This window comes from Anastrepha obliqua, chromosome 5 (genome assembly GCF_027943255.1).
Source record: "Anastrepha obliqua isolate idAnaObli1 chromosome 5, idAnaObli1_1.0, whole genome shotgun sequence".
Classification (NCBI taxonomy): Eukaryota; Metazoa; Arthropoda; class Insecta; order Diptera; family Tephritidae; genus Anastrepha; species Anastrepha obliqua.
The window spans coordinates 115,287,194-115,303,822 of NC_072896.1; the positions used below are offsets into that span (position 1 = coordinate 115,287,194).

A 16,629-nucleotide genomic window follows, 5' to 3' on the forward strand; every position below is an offset into this window, starting at 1 on the left:
GCGCTGAATCCATTTCTAGAAATTTTGTAATCATAACTGCTGGGTTTTTGCATTTACCGCAGCCATGGAGCAAACTTATACAACAATAAATGCAAAATTTAAAAGTCTTCACACTTTATGTGTAACAAAGCAAATAAATAAAAAATATAAAAAAATCAACACAGATTGTTGTCCTTTCCTTGTATGCATACTTCGCCTTTGTTATGCAAACGTTCCATTTTTGGTTTTTTGTTGTTTTGCCATTTCACACAAAGGATATAGCTATTAAATGTCATATGCACCCGCACGCATATTAAACTGTAAATAAAACCATTTAATTGTTGCTTAACAAGGGCTTTGCATTGTTGCCACAAAGGCAAACTCACACACACACACACACACACACGTACGCACGCTCCCACTACACTCACACATCCAAAGTTATGTCATTAATTGTTTCATCTTTGTTTGCCTTTAACCTCCTATCGCTTATGCCGCCAGAAATGAGGCTTGGCCAGTGGCCGGCAAAAAGTGTTACACAACAGCAAATAAGCAAACCTTTATTAAACTCACAACTACTTGTACACACACTTGCACACGAGTTTGACTACTTTTTGTTATTTGAATCCTTGTTTACCCGACTGTCATGTAACATATGCTTTATGGAATATATTTACTAAGTACATACACACACATAAGTAAATATGTATGCATGTATATGTATATGTACATGTATGATTGTATGAGAATGGGTTCCCTTCCATTGTCGCCTATATTGACGGCACCTGCTCGACAGTCACCCACACACACACATGCACCCATTTGTAAATGTTTATATATGTATTTTCCAGTAATTGAAGCCTGTCACTTAGTATAGCCTGTAGTGATGTGTATCAATTTCGGTCGATAATCTGTTTCGCCATCCTTTGGCATCCACTCACATCATTCAGCTGAAATCACTCCTCTCTTATGAATTTAAACAATTGTGGTTTATTACGTGTTAACATCGGTTGTCTAACATTAATGGGTCACATAAAAAACACACACACTTACTCAAACACGTGTACACTCACACTTACTCATTACTCAAACAAGCATACACACACACATATACACATTGTTGATTGCGAATGTAGTTAGCAGAAGCAAGTTTTAGTTTGGTGGATGTCTTCTCCAACCATTTTGTGTTGTTGCACCTTACTAATTAATTTCCTGTGGGTCAGAGGATTAATGCGCTATTGTTTAGCAAAAACGATGCGAGCTATGCTTTCTGCTGTTCTTAGTGTTTTTTTTCTGCTAAAAAGATAGGTGTTAACCATTAAGAGATTAGTTTTTTATTTTTAAGTTTTAGTTGCCTGTTACTCTGAAAGAGTATCGCTGCAAATGAAAATATTTCTACCACAAAGCTTGACGTCTTCAATTATTTAAGTTTTATGGGTTACAGAAATTTATTTGTTTTTCTAAAAATGTATGGAAATTAACGTTTTACATTTTTTAGGAATTTTTTTTTAACTAATTGCCTTGATCTCAATTAATTAAAAAAAAAAACAAATTTTTTTTTGGAAAAATTTAAAAATTTATTTATTTCGTAAAATCTATGAATGCAGGAATCGTGCAGATTACACTTGTTTTGGTAAATTTTTTTTGGAAAAATTTACAAAGTATTTTGATTTAATTAATGGAAATTAACGCAAATAAACATACTCACATAAAATATGGCAACATAAAAATTTAAGAATGAAAAATGTATAAAAATGACAACTTCTTAAAAGAAAAAATTTACACATCAAATATTTCGCATATCAGAACATAGTAAGAACTTTTTTGCTGCCTTTAAGGCACACAAAACAGGTAATAGCAGTGAGTGAGGTTGTATGTTTGACTGTTTCGTTTTATTTGGGATCTAAACTGTCAAATGTTTTTAGGTTGCTCTAGTTAAACTGCCAATCTTTGTTCATAGACTGTGGCATTCTAAGGAGCAAAATTAAAAGGAAAATCCATTGCTCTACAAGTAATTTTGTCGAGCTGCCGTTTTTAAAGTTACCACATTAAATCTTTTATGCAAGTGTTTTTGAATGAGAGCATAAATTTTCTGCTACTAAGTGGCTTCTGTCCTAATTGGAACATATTATGGGTGTATATAACATAACTAAAGGGTGGTTAAGTTTCAAGGGCCGGTCTTGATTTTGAATAAAAAAGAATTTTTTTAGAAAATTATTGTCATTTCTCTTTATTATGATAATAATGGTATAGCTGAATTACGTGTGGAATAAAATATCGGCCAAATGGCCGCCGCGGCCTCGGCGGCACACCTCCATCCGATGGTCCCAATTTTCAATGACGCTGAGGCATAATTGAGGTTCTATGTGCCGAATTATCTCATCCTTTAGCTCTTGAATTGTTGCTGGCTTATCGACGTACACCTTTTCTTTCAAATAACCCCAAACAAAGAAGTCCAACGGTGTATTTGACGTTTAGGTGTGGTTCACATTCAACATCGGCCCTCGAAATTTAACTACCCTTTATTTGCGAACTTTAAAAAAATCTTTATTTTCTTGTTTATTAGGTTTTAATAGCATGAAAAAGTAATAAATTGAAGTTTTCAAAAAAAAAAAAATGGGAAAATCTCTGAAAAATTTCGAATTGCGCATTTGAAAAAAAATTTTTTTTTTTTTAATTTTAAATTAAAAAATTGAAATGTGGCATACCTAGTTGACAAAAGTAATTTACATATAAACGATAGCGCTTCAGACAGAAGATTATATTAAATAAAATATTTTTGTTTTTTAATTTTCGGTTACAAAAATTGATATTTTTCGGCCAGATTTAAATAACCACAAATTCAATAGTTTAAAATTTTCAAAAAATCAATTACATATCAACGATAGCGCTTCGGACAGAAGATTATATTAAAAAAAGTATTTTTGTTTTTTAATTTTCGGCTACAAAAATTGATATTTTTCCTGCAGATTTAAATAACCACAAATTTAATAATTTAAAATTTTCAAAAAATCAATAAAAAAATAAACTTATAGCAGAAAATAACATTAAAAAATATCGAAAATAAGATTATATTAAAAACAATTTTTTTTGTTGCAATTTTCGATTTTAAAAACTTTATTTTTTCGAAATTTAAATAACCAAAAATTTTATAAAGTTAAAGTTATTAAGAAATTCACGCAGCAAATACTTCTAACATAAGAATATGTAAAATAATAAAATGGTTTTTTTTTCGAACTTAAAAATGAATCTTTTTTCGAACTTAAAAAATTATATTAAAATTATAAAATTGAGTTTTTTTCGACCTTAAAAAATTGATTTATTTTCGACCTTGAAAAATTTAATTTTTTTACCTTAAAAAAATTTGGTAAATTAAAATTTTAAAGTTTTGAAATTTAAATGAACAAACTTATGACAAAGTATATCACAATAAAAAAAATTAGAATTAAAAATGTGACGTACTTAACAGAAGAAATTTATGCATCAAATACTATATATGAATATAAGATAAAATAAAATAACAAAAATTTTTATAATTTTTAAATGAAAAAAATTTCAAATTAAAAATTATTTTTTTTCAAATTAAAATTTTATATCACAACAAAAAAATTAGAATTTAAAACGTGACGTACTTAACAGAATAAATTTACGCTTCAAATACTTCGAATATAAGATAAAATAAAAAAACAAACATTTTTGTAATTTTCAAATTGAAATTTTTTTTTTTTCAAATTAAAATTTTAGATCACAATAAAAAAAATTATAATTAAAAATGTGACGTACTTATCAGAATAAATTTACGCATCAAATGCTTCAAATATAAGATAAAATAAAAAGAAAAACATTTTTATAATTTTCAAATTAAAAAAATTTCAAATTAAATTTTTTTTTTTTTTTCAAATTAAAATTTTATATCACAAAAAAAAATTAGAATTAAAAATGTGACGTACTTAGTACTTATCAGAATAAATTTACGCATCAAATGCTTCGAATATAAGATGAAATAAAAAAAAAAAATTTTTGTAATTTTCAAATTAAAAAAATTTCAAATTAAATTTTTTTTTTCAAATTAAAATTTTAGATCGCAATAAAAAAATTAGAATTAAAAGTTTGACGTAGTTATCAGAGTAAATTTACGCATCAAATACTTCGAATATAAGATAAAATAAAAAAACAAAAATTTTTGTAATTTTCTGATTAAAAAAATTCAAATTAAAAATATTTTTTTCAAATAAAATTTTTTTTTTCAAATTAAAAAAAATTTCAAATTAAAATTTTTTTTTCAAATTAAAAGTTTTTTGGTTTTCTATCATATTTAAATAACCACAAGTATAATAAATTGAAATTTTCCGACAATTTTTAAAATTCAAAAAAAGTACAATAATTAAGAAAAAGGTAAGAATGCAATAAGAAAAAAATTTAATTTTGCAATTTTGCACTGTAAAAAATTAAATTTTTCGTCACAGACTTGAATAACCAAAAATTTAATAAGTTCCAATATTTGAAAAACTTTTGAAATTTTTTTTAAATATTTCGAAATATATTTTTGAAAAAAGTTAAAGTTTTAGAATTTTCTTTCTTGAAAAAATTCTCAACCAAAAATTTGAAGCTGCATTCAATTTCGAAAAAAAAATTTATTTTATGATAAAAGCTACAAAATTTTCATTCAACCGCAAATTAGTTCAAATTAATGCCTTTCGCCTGCGCGCAATTGCCTTCAATATAATTGGTAGTGTAAGTACGCATTTCCTTGTCCGACAAATTAATCAACACACAGCGCCAAAGCTAATCCGCTTTGAATAATTCTTAGCCGGTAATAGGTCATTAAAATTTGCCGCCATGCCAAGCATTTCTGCGCTTGTATAAACGTACGTTTGTAGCTATGTATGAAATTGTATGTATGTATTTGTATGCTCTTATAACTGTAAACATCTACAATGTAACAAGTGTCCACAAAATATCACCGCAAGCTTAAACCGTTTACACAGGAAGCGAAGGAGTAAATGCCGAAGTTATCATCAAAAGCAAAAAGGGGTGCCAAAGACAAAACGAAAGTAACGCAAAAGTTTGATAGTGCGTTTGTGCCGGCCTAAGCGGAAGTAACTATATGGCATACAAGTGGGGTGAAGAGAGCTGATAACTGTTGTAGTGGTATCTATTACTCACACTGGATGCCCACTTTAGTAACAACATTCCACTGCCTTTATTAGGCATGAAAATCCTACGCTAATCTAGACACTAATTTATTACTTTGTAGTTTAATGATATTTCCGCTACAGGCACCACCGCTACCTTCCCACTTGTTGTAGTTTTCCAGTCCCAACAGTTGTCAGAGACATAAATCGAACACTGCTTGCGGCTCCCCTTTGCGTTTTGATTGTATTTCTATGCTCCAATGTTTTGCCCAACAAATGCCTGGATTCCTTCGCTGCCAATTTCTGTTTACGCTGCCTTTTTGAAATTTGTCCCAGACTGAGTTATTTCCAACCGCCAAAATGCTTATTTGTTTGCGGTTATATTGGAAATGCGCTGTAATATCTTGTTAGACCTTTTGTCACTTGCCATTTGATGTGTGGCAAAGCTGTGTGTAATCCTGGAGAGAGGGACGCATGCAGGTCTCACGCTCTTAATGTATTTGTATGTGTATGTTCACATGTGGATAATGCATGCTTTATGACCGAAGTGCCCATCTAGCAATCTTTGCTGAAAACGATAAGAATGCTAAATGATATTTCCACAAATCCTGATTTTGTAAATTTAAGTTTAAAATGAAATCGAATATTTGTACTTTTTAAGGCCTTGAGAACCTCGAATTGTTCTTGATAGAATCTATTCCAGCGAATTGTGTGCGATTTGAAATTCATTCGAAATTCAATTTTCTATTGAATTCTACAACAAAGAGTGCCAGAGATTTTGTGACTCAATCCCCGGTACAACTTGAATCCGAAATAATTTTGGAAATTGAGCTATTGACGCTTTCACAAGCATATTTTTCCACAAGCTCTGAAAATGCTTTCTGTATTCAATGTCAGAATGAATCACGAACGCGATTCCGTGACAGATTTTGAAAACGATTTCCGAATGCAATTTCTTTTTGAACATTAACAAGTCTTAGCATATCGCAGTGAATATAAAAAACGATTCAATACAAATTTCTGGGTGATTTTGAAGTCCGATTTTCTAGTGATAACTTCGGAAATTAAATACCAAGTGATTTCAAAATTATTAATATATTATTTTTGTTTGTAACGAATCGCTGAAAAAGTTTTCAGACTCCGATTTCGTGCAGTATAAAAATTCCAGTAGTGTAATAGATTAAGGACTCGATTCGATAAAAATTTTTGAGTATTATTTTGAAATCTTATTTCTCAGCGCATACCTTAAAATTTAAGCTCTAGGAAATTTCATAATAAATTTCTGCATAGATCTTATTTCTCTTAATTCTCTGATATTCATTTCATATTTATTTCAGAAAATCTCGAATTTGTATTGCTTGATTTCTTTATTAGCTCGAAATGCCATTTCCTAACTAATTCTATAAATCATTCAGTTATGTATATTTATTAACGTTTGAGGTCAACAAAAATTATGTAGCGAAAATTATTCTCAGTTGTTTTCAAGAATTTCTCGGCATATTTCAGTTATGAATCTAAGCGAGGCATTCGTAAGAAACCACTGATATTCGAGTTCAGTAGAAATTTTCGTAGTCTCAAAAAACGCGCTGGCATTTGTTTACTGGGTAGTTTAAAAATGAAACTTAATTTTTTAAGTCTTATTTGTCTTTACATTGCCACAGCCCAACTATCGTTTATTTCTACATGCACTACCCTTTATTTCTCCTACCATCTTTTCAAACGCGCTTGCTTCCTTTACCTAAATTTTTCTCCATTTTCTATTGGTGGAACGATGCTATAAGTCACTTTATATTTCAACCTATTCCCCAAACAATACCAATCTATTCAGGCGCAATTCTTTGCCCATTTTTTAACTTTTATCTACGTGCATATCTGCTATTATTTGTCCAAGTGCCACTTCCGCTTCAGTAATACTCGTATCAATATTTCCGGAAAATTGTGGCTGAAGTGTGTTGCACGAATATAACCCGAATTTGAATACCTATTTTTATTTTGATTGTGATTACGATTATGATATTATCATAAAGCTTCTTTCTCTAATAAAAATTACACTAACACCCTAAAAGTATGCTTTACACATTTCCTTCCTTTTCTGTGTAAATATTTTCCATGTTCATATGGGTTACCAGCAACTCACGCTTGACCTACTTTTGTGCGTTAGGCACTTTTCAAATTTACATTTAATTCGAATTTTTGTTCGTAATAAAGATAAATGATAACACAATGATACGTAACCTTTTATTAATTTACCAGTTAAACGAATATAATTTTTTTCTAAGAAAATAGAAAATATAAGCGAGATATTGAAAACTTTATGTTGAATAAATATTGGAAAGTGTACGAGTAAACTACGCTGAAATGCTGATTCTTGTGGGAATAATTTGCATTGTGTTTCGCAGATTTTCGAATCGTTTGAGTCATAAAGCTTATGTGGTTGAAGCTAATAAGTAGCTCGCTTAATGAAGAACTACTTATGTGTTCTGTTTGTATGAGCGTTCATGATAGTGCAGCTTAGAGGAGGTGCATTAAATATTTACCAATGTATGACCCCCTGCACGAAAAAAATTATTGTACAAATATTTAGCGTTAATTAAATAACAGGTTTTTTAACTAAAATACCGAGATTTCTATTTCAAGTAAACTTAGCGCCTACTTTGAATGCCTTGTCTGCCACTGAGTCTTGTATAACTTGAGAATTGATTATTTCTTTCTAGTTTTCATGGCTTTCATGTTAAAACTTAATGATTAATAGCACGTTTTTTCTCAGTCCTCAGGTTTTGTATAAACTTTGCAAAAGGCTTCCTGAAACGTGTCTTTTATGGGGTCATGCATGATGCCGCCCATGAATTTCAAATGAGTTCCATGGCACATCAAAAGCATTGGACGAGCAAGAATGGAGAGTAAAATTTCAAGGTCATGCAACGTTTTGGGAATTTTCGTTCCGCGAGAGAGAAAAAAGATATAACGTAGAGGAAAAGGAGAGAGAGAGCTATACCTTATATATATCTTATATACACTTTAGGCTATTTTTCCTGAGTTTTTCCTTATGGTTGGTAGTTTGTAGTGAGAAATAATACTGCCTACTTTTTGGCGCTTGTTTGTTGGTGCAAACTTGTAGGAAATAATTTTTGGTGCCTACTTTATGGCGTTATATTTCCTTGGTGCCTTCAGTTTGGGGCGTTTTTTGGTCCCAATTTTTTTGGCGTGTTTGTTTTTCTTTGGTGGCTGCTTTTTGACGCTTATTTTGTCTGCTTGAAGAGTTTAATACAGATTCTTAGTACACCGAAAGCGCGTACAAAGTTTGCTAATACCATTTTTGATTGTTTTTAATTTTTAAATTTTTTTACTTTTATTTTTAATTTTTTTTCTTATATTGTTATGTGAACATTTTTTTTTTAATTTCGTGATTAATATGATTTATAAAACTTGTTTCTCTAATTTTTTTAAATTATTATTTTTTTGCATTATTTCTATTACTATAATTTATAAAATTGTTTTTTTAATTTTTTTAAATTCCTTTTTTTTAATTTTTGTTCCTATCGCTTTGAACAGTTTAGTGAGTCGGTTTATTTATTGGTTTTAATTAAACAGTTTTGTTTTCGTTTTGTTTCTTGTTTTGAATTAATCATTTTATTTTGTTCTTTTTTTATGTTTTAGTTGCTTTTTTGTTTTGTCTGTTGGTTTTAACTGAACATTTTTTTGTTTTTAGTTAAACATTTTTTGGGTTGTGTTTCTTGTTTTTATTTAAATTTTGTTGTTGTTTTTTTGTGTGAGCTTTTTTTTATTCTTGGTTTAAATTAAAAAAAAAAAGGAATCGTTTCTATTTTCTTGTTTGCTTTTTTATGTTTTGGTTACTTTTTTTGTTTATTGGTTGTAAACAAACATTGTTTTGTGTTCAGTTTTATTTCTTGCTTTTAATACAATATTTTTTTTTTTTTTTGTTTTTGGGTCTTTTTGTTTTGGTTCCTTTTTTTGTTTTTGTTGGTTTTAATTAAACATTGTTTTGTTTCTCCTTTTTCAGTAAATTTTTGTTGTTGTTTGTGCTTTTTTATGTTTTGGTTTTTTTTTATTTCTTGGTTTTAATTGAAAAAAAAATGTTTTTAATTAAAAAAAAAGATTTAAATTAAAAAAAAATTTTTCTAATAAAAAAAAAAATTTGGTTTTTGAATACGCACTTTTCCATATCGAAGGTTTATTTCAAATCCTTGCATGCCCACTCTTTATTCCTTTTCGTGTTAGTACTTAGTGAATAGCACAACTTCGCCCATTCGATTACCATATATTTATGTTCATTCGTCCCATTTTTCTTTTATTGTTGTTATTGTTGTTGTGATGTAAGCCTTAGCGGCCGCATTCAAGGCTTAACAGAGCATGAAAACACATAAAAAACTGGCGAACCTGCAGACTCAAGCTGTGCCTTTGTGGTGTGTCTATGTTACACATAAAATGGTATTAAGCGTAAGTCGTTGAAGCGCTAAGGGAATTTGTTATAAGTAAACACAAAAGCAACAAAAACAAGCATGTGCTACATACATACATCTACACTCACACTAACACTAACATTTCCACTTCATTGCTTAGCTAAAACCAAAACAAAAAAACCAAATGAAATATGTATGCATACGAGTATCAGTAAAAGGTGAAGAAAAGCTGTGGGCTGCTAGAAGCAAGAGAAAAAATAAGGAAAATACGCATATGTGCTGAGGCTGTAATCCTGCTGATGTGCAGGCACCACTACTAATACATATTAATACTTAAGTCACATGCCTTTGGAAGTATGCGCATACACATACCCCTACTCTCATAGACGCACACACACCAATGTAAGTATGTACTCACATATCTTCAATTGACGCTGATAATAAGCTAGATAAGAAATATACTCATATATAAAGGACGCCCCAAGCATATGCGGGTATTTTCTATTTTGCAAGTGTGCGTTCCCACAACATACGCCACAAAATTCTCTAATAATACGCCAAGAACAAAGTGCGGGGTAACCGCAGGATAACATGCATGCTGCGCTGCTACTCTAGTTGCTGATTCTTCCTGCTTATTTTATCCAGTTTTCGGTCATGTCGATATGGATAGTTAGTAGTTGGCGGACGCACACAACAAACACACTTAACTGGAATGCCCTTGCTATTGTTAGCCTTGCTAGATACATATCTACAAACATATTTTGCTCCTTAGTTCTGTGTGTGTGATATTTTTGTATTAGCTAGCATACTTTTCGGCACTGAAGCGTAGGAAGATCATTGCGTAATACTTGGGTTTTTTTGGCCTTGTTATAGTGGACAAGCTTTTGTTATTTTAAATATGGGCGGTGAGCCGGGGAGTGTGAACTAATTCGTGGGAGACCTTTTAATTTAAAGAACCTTAAATTTAAAAATTCTTTTAGTTAAGACATTATTGAAATAAACATATTTTATAAAATATCAAAAACAAAACTTAAAATCTTCAATACCAGCTTTTAATCGGTTCTGGAACCTGGTAGTTCTGAGACCTGGCTTATGTCTGACCACGTCAGCCAACGTCTTCAAACGTTTGTCAACAAAGGCCTCAGAAATATATGCCTTAACTTTTGGCTGAGATCAATTTCCAATATAAGGTCCATATTAGCTATTCTGCTTACTAAAAGCTGCCCAATTAATTCCTAAATAAAAAGACGAAATGGAATTGGATTGGACATACTCTTTGTAGAGAAGACGATAATGTGTGGCTTTTCAATGGAGTCCGTATGGAGGTCAAGGCAGTGTCAAGAACTAAAAAAAAAATCAAAAATATTATAAAGTGTGGTTAAGTTTCAAGGGCCGGTGTTGATTTTGAATAAGATACAATTTTTCTTAGAAATTATTGTCATTTCTTTATATTATGATAATATTGGTATAGCTCAATTACGTATGGAATAAAATATCGGCCAAATGGGCGCTGCGGCACACCTTCATCCGATGGTCCAAATTTTTGATGACGCTGAGGCATAATTAAGGTTCTATGCCGTTAATGTGCCGAATTATCTCATCCTTTAGCTCTTGAATTGTTGCTGGCTTATCGACGTACCCCTTCTCTTTCAAATAATTCCAAAGAAAGAAGTCCAACGGTGTCGTTGACGTTTAGGTGTGGTTCATATTCAACATCTGCCCTTGAAATTTAACCACCCTTATAATAATATAATAAAATAATTTTATATAAACAAATTTTCAAGCCTATATGGCCCTACGGCGCACAGTTGAGGAGCTTTTCTAGTGAAAGTAACATTCAAATAATAAACCAACCTTGGTTTATTTATAGCTCCGATTGCGAGCGTGTCCTAAAGCTAGCAAAAGCCCATGATGAAAGATTAAAAAACCACGTAAATACGGAGACCTGTATTCTCCTTAAGCCAACTAATTGGAGGAGAAGATTGAAATGCAAAAAAACCCAACGACTTAATGGACTAAACAGAATCACACCTTAAGTGTAATATGTACCTCATATGATAAATTCAAAGCAAATCTCTCGTTTGCTAATGATATTTTTCTTTGTGACTGGTCGCAATAGAAACATAAAGTAAAAAAGGAAAAAAGAAATTAAAAACAAAACTAAAAAAAGGAAAAAAACAAAATTTGTTGTTCACTCAATTGAGCAGGTCAGCTAAGCCGGGGTTCCTTCAATCCAGATTGTGTTGTATACTACAGATGTACATATGTAAATGATATAGTTAGTTATTTATTTATTTATTTTAATAATCTACAGCACAATTTACCTTAAAGACTAGCCAAACATGTAAAGAAAAGCAAGCAAAATTTCTCGAGAAATAATTTTCTAGAACAACTTCACCTTCTAGCGACCTTACAAAGGCTTTGTTTTTCAAACTTCTACCAAAAAGGGTCGTAAGGGAGCTAATGGGTTAAAATATTGTACAAAAATATTACTCGTTAAATTTCACTTACAAGGTTTTTCGCTTGGATAAGTATTTTAATCAGTTTTTCCATTTTTCGAAAGAAGGATATACACAAAATGTTGCCTAAGGATTCAAAAAGCTGTGAAGGTTTTCTGATATGACCCTAGTAGTTTCACACTGAGTTGGAATAATTGCGCACCCGAAATGCCTGTTAGGTCTATTGGTACAAATATTATCAATAGTGTTTGCTCAATGCCCTGTCTGCCTGGCTGCCTGACTACCTGACTGGTTGACATTGAACGGCACACATGAAATCATATAAAGCACAGTTCTACAATTATGTGCGAACAAATGCGCTTACAAACACAAATAGGCACTAATCGACACACACACACACACACACATAGATAGGCACTAATACACACACACACCCATACATCAACTTAAATGCTTGTTGAAAATGCTGATTCTTTCGTTTGTCGTTGCGTGCAAGGAGATTTTGTGCCTCCACTTTGCTAAGTTTTTATTACATTTTGCCCTTTGCTTGTGTTGTCGCACACCTAAATGCATGCTTCATGTTTTCCACTTTTCTTAGAACTACACACTGTAGTTAATTCAAAGTTTAAAGCGCCCTTTCTGTTTCTTTATTTTTCATTATTCACCTCACTGCTTTCCGCAACTCAACTCTTCCAGCGCTGTGCATTGCTGCCTCCTACGTGAGCACACCTTCCGTAACTTAAGCAGCTCAGTTTAGTCTTTCAAACCACAGGGCTGCTTTGTCGTTTCTCGGACCGGAGACGCATAGTTAAAGCTATCATTTCCAACATTTTCCGGTTATTATTTCTGCCTTGTCTGCTTGCGTTTCTCCTCACACACACACACACAACCGTTTACCTTGCCTCCTCCACCCATTTGCTGCCTTTCATCTTTTCTCTGTAAGGCGGTATGAATTTTTTCTTTTTTCGTTCGGCACTCACTCACTTCGCTTACTTAATCGACAATATCGTTACTGTTCTTATTTGTTATTGTTGTTGTCATTGTTTCGTGTTTGTGTTTGTGTTCGTGCTCGTTTTCTTTTCATTTACTTTTATGTCATGCATAATCATAAAAGGCATTTCACATCATCATATGTACGTATATATAAATGTACACTGTAGTTCAAAATAATTGCAACGTGACGTGTTGTACAAGTTTTACAACTTTTTTTGTTTAATATTTTTTTTAGCTTTTTTTTTGTTTTATATTATATTTTTTTCTATTTTTTACATGTACACCTGTGTTCAAAATAATGTCACGTCACGCTGTGTTGTATAATTTTGAGTACTTTTTGTGTTTAATATTTTGATTTAGCTTTTCTTTTTTTGTTTTATACATTTTTTTTATTTATTTACATGTACACCTATGCTCAAAATAATAGCACTGTGACATGCTGTATAATTTGACTACTTTTTTTGTTTAATATTTTTTTAGCTTTTTTTTGTTTTATATATTTTTTCCATTTTTTACATGTACACCAATATTCAAAATAATAGCAGCGTGACATGTTGTACAATTTTGACTACTTTTTTTCCTTAATATTTTTTTTAGTTTTTTTTTTCGTTTTATATATTTTTTTATTTTTATTTTTTACATGTACACCTGTCTTCACAATAATACCAGCCCAATATATTGTAAAGTTTTGACTACTTTTTTTATTTTATTTTTTTAACTATTTTTTATATAAGTTTTTCATATTTTTTTTTAGTTTTTATTTAGTTTTTTGCATATTTTTATGTTTTGTTTTGTGTTTTATGTGTCCAGCTGTGTTCATAGTACAACAAAAATTACATAAATCAAAGTGTGAAACCTTGTACAAATTTTAAAAAATTCTGCAAATTTATAAACAAATTCAAACAAAATTTTAGTCAGTTTTAATTTTTGGGCAGTTTTGTAGTCCATTCAATTTTTTTTTATTATATTTTGGCACTTTAAAGTGGTTGCAAATTCGCTCTGATTTTTGGCAATTTTTTTTAACGAACGCTTGAAATTTGTTTTATATGGAGAAAATTCACAAGACCGCCGACAAAAAAAAACAAAATTCTCAAAAATCAATGCGATTTGCGAGCGCTTCAAACTCGCACTTTGTTATACCAAAATTCAATGTGCTATTAAATTCCGTACTCAAAATTTTTTTAAAAATTCTAAAAATAATTGAAATTTTGGTGAAAAATGTTGTTTTTTTTTATAAAGATTGAAATTTTCAGCTGATAAAAAAATTTGTAATTTTAGTGAAAATAAATTTTTTTTTAATTTTTTGAGCTTTTTTTTAATTTTTTATAAAGCTTGAAATTTTCAGCTATTTATGTATTATTGTTGTAGTAGAATATAAACTATATTTTTTTATAAAAAAAAAATAAATAAATTCATGAAATAAACATTAAAAACCTCGCAATTTATTGCGCTGCTCTTATTCTGAACGCAGGTGTACACGTGTGCAGGCAGGCAGTCATATCTCTTTCCGCTTCTCATTAGACGCCTCCTGCTGTCATGTGCCACATTTTCACATATCCTTCGGTATATTAATAGTAGATGCTTTCACGTATGCTGCGTGTACACCTACAATAGGCACCCAGCTACAAATTTATTTAATTTCTTATTTTATTTTATTTCTTTAGTGTGTGTGGGCATATTTCCACATGCATATACGGAAAATATATGTGTACTAATAGATATACCCTCATGCCCGCATACTCCTCATAGTTCATACTCCACAGTGTTCAAGTGGTTTCCACCTATGTTATGTCGATCTATGCATATTCTGCCAATAATCATTCCATTCATCTCAGTTTCTTGCATAATGCCCGCCTGCATACCCACAGACACACTTGTCCATATGCACTTATACATGCACATATTTCACTCGTTGGCCTCCATGTCGCATGCGTGTGTTTTGTTTTTCATTCAATGGAATTTCTTTAGTGCTCTGCTCTATTGTCTATTTACAGACGCATTTCATGACCTCTCATATCACTAATGCCCTTTACGTGAAACGTAGCCGTACGAGTATCATAACTCCTTCCATGCATCAGCCATTCATTGAATTGTTTCTTCTCTGGTCATTATGTGCCCTTCTTGGAATAGTTAACAGCATCGTTTGTCGGTTGTTCAGCTGCCTCCTTTGCTGGTGATAGAATGAAAGGTTTTTTGAGCGGTTTATATTTTCGTTGGCCTATTTTGGTTACGACTCGCATGAAAGCGATTTTTATTCGTTTTGTTAGTGTCTGATGTTTTAAGATGTTGCTTTAACTTTCTTAAAGAAGCGAGGTACTTGGACAAAGCTGTGTGATGTGAAATTATTAGTAAAGGCTGACAGCTCTTAGAGCAGATGTTTGAAGAATAAATTCGGGCTCTTAATTTTATTTCATTTCATTTTTTTAAATCTATGATAACAAAACGCGACAGGCTAAAGGTAGAAATTGACTTAAGGATAAGACTTAAAAGTAGTTTTCTATTTCATTTTCGTGGCAATTTATTTAGTCGCTGACATGACGGGTATATCCTAAAAACTAGAAGCATACAATTTTAAAATTAAATTTTTAAAATTTTTAAATTTAAATAAAAAGAAAAATCAAGTCAATGGCTGATTTAAAGTAGTAGTCTGGTCAAATATAAAAAAATACTATTTGATGAGACTACTCCTTTAAAGCAGATCTTAGAAATTAAAAATATTTTTTTTTTATTCGCGATTTTATTACACTCTCAAAATGCGTTTGATTATAGGAGCATGGGCGCAATAATTGCCTGTTACCACACGAACCTAGAATATAAATTTCTAACACTCCGTGAATTTCAAAGCTCAAACCTTTAAATTAAAATTTTTGTGTAAAATCAAAGCGAATTTAAAAAAATATATTTCAGAACACCTATTGTAAACAGGGACTTATCATTACATAACAGCTTTAGTTGCAGTGACTAGCAGGTCAGATACTAAATTTACATTCAGCTGTTCGCAACTTTATATTATTTAGTTAACGAGTTTAGTTATTAAGTCATTAAGTACTCTACTACTTCAAAATTATAGCTGCCAAGAATGACGCGAGTGCTCTGAATACTCACGCAAAAAAGTTAGCATGAAATGGCTTATAATGAACTCTAGCGATTAGCCAAGGAAATAGCAGTATTCCACCAAAATATTTGCCTACTCTTTTTTTTGAAATTCATAAAAACGAATTCATTTCTAAAAGTGCCACATGCATGTAAATATACAAATATTCCACCAGGTATTTACAAAACAGATTTCATGCTAAGCTACGGAAATAATGTTCTATACCCATTTACTGTGAGCGTCAAAAGAAAGTGTACACCACTTATTGATAAATTTTGACTATTTATTTATTTTTAATTTAAATACAATAATTTTTTTATAAAAATGTAGTTCATACTGAAACGAAAACCAAATAAGGTAAAGTTTACAACTTTTTAGAAAATTCGGAAAAATACGGCAAAATTTTCAATGAAATTTAAAACTTTTTACGCAGAATTTTTAGAAAATTTTCGGGTATACATTTTTATTGCCTTTAAAATTTTGGTACCATTAAATGGAAGTTTTAAGTCTTTCAAAAATTGCGTTGAGGTTAGACATTTTTTTTGCTG

General features: G+C 30.8%; 1 protein-coding gene across 1 annotated transcript in view; it reads left to right on the forward strand.

Moving 5' to 3' along the window:
- Positions 1-16,629, forward strand: part of LOC129248420 (cell adhesion molecule Dscam2) — a 229,806-nt gene that overhangs the window by 81,274 nt on the left and 131,903 nt on the right. The window lies entirely within an intron of this gene.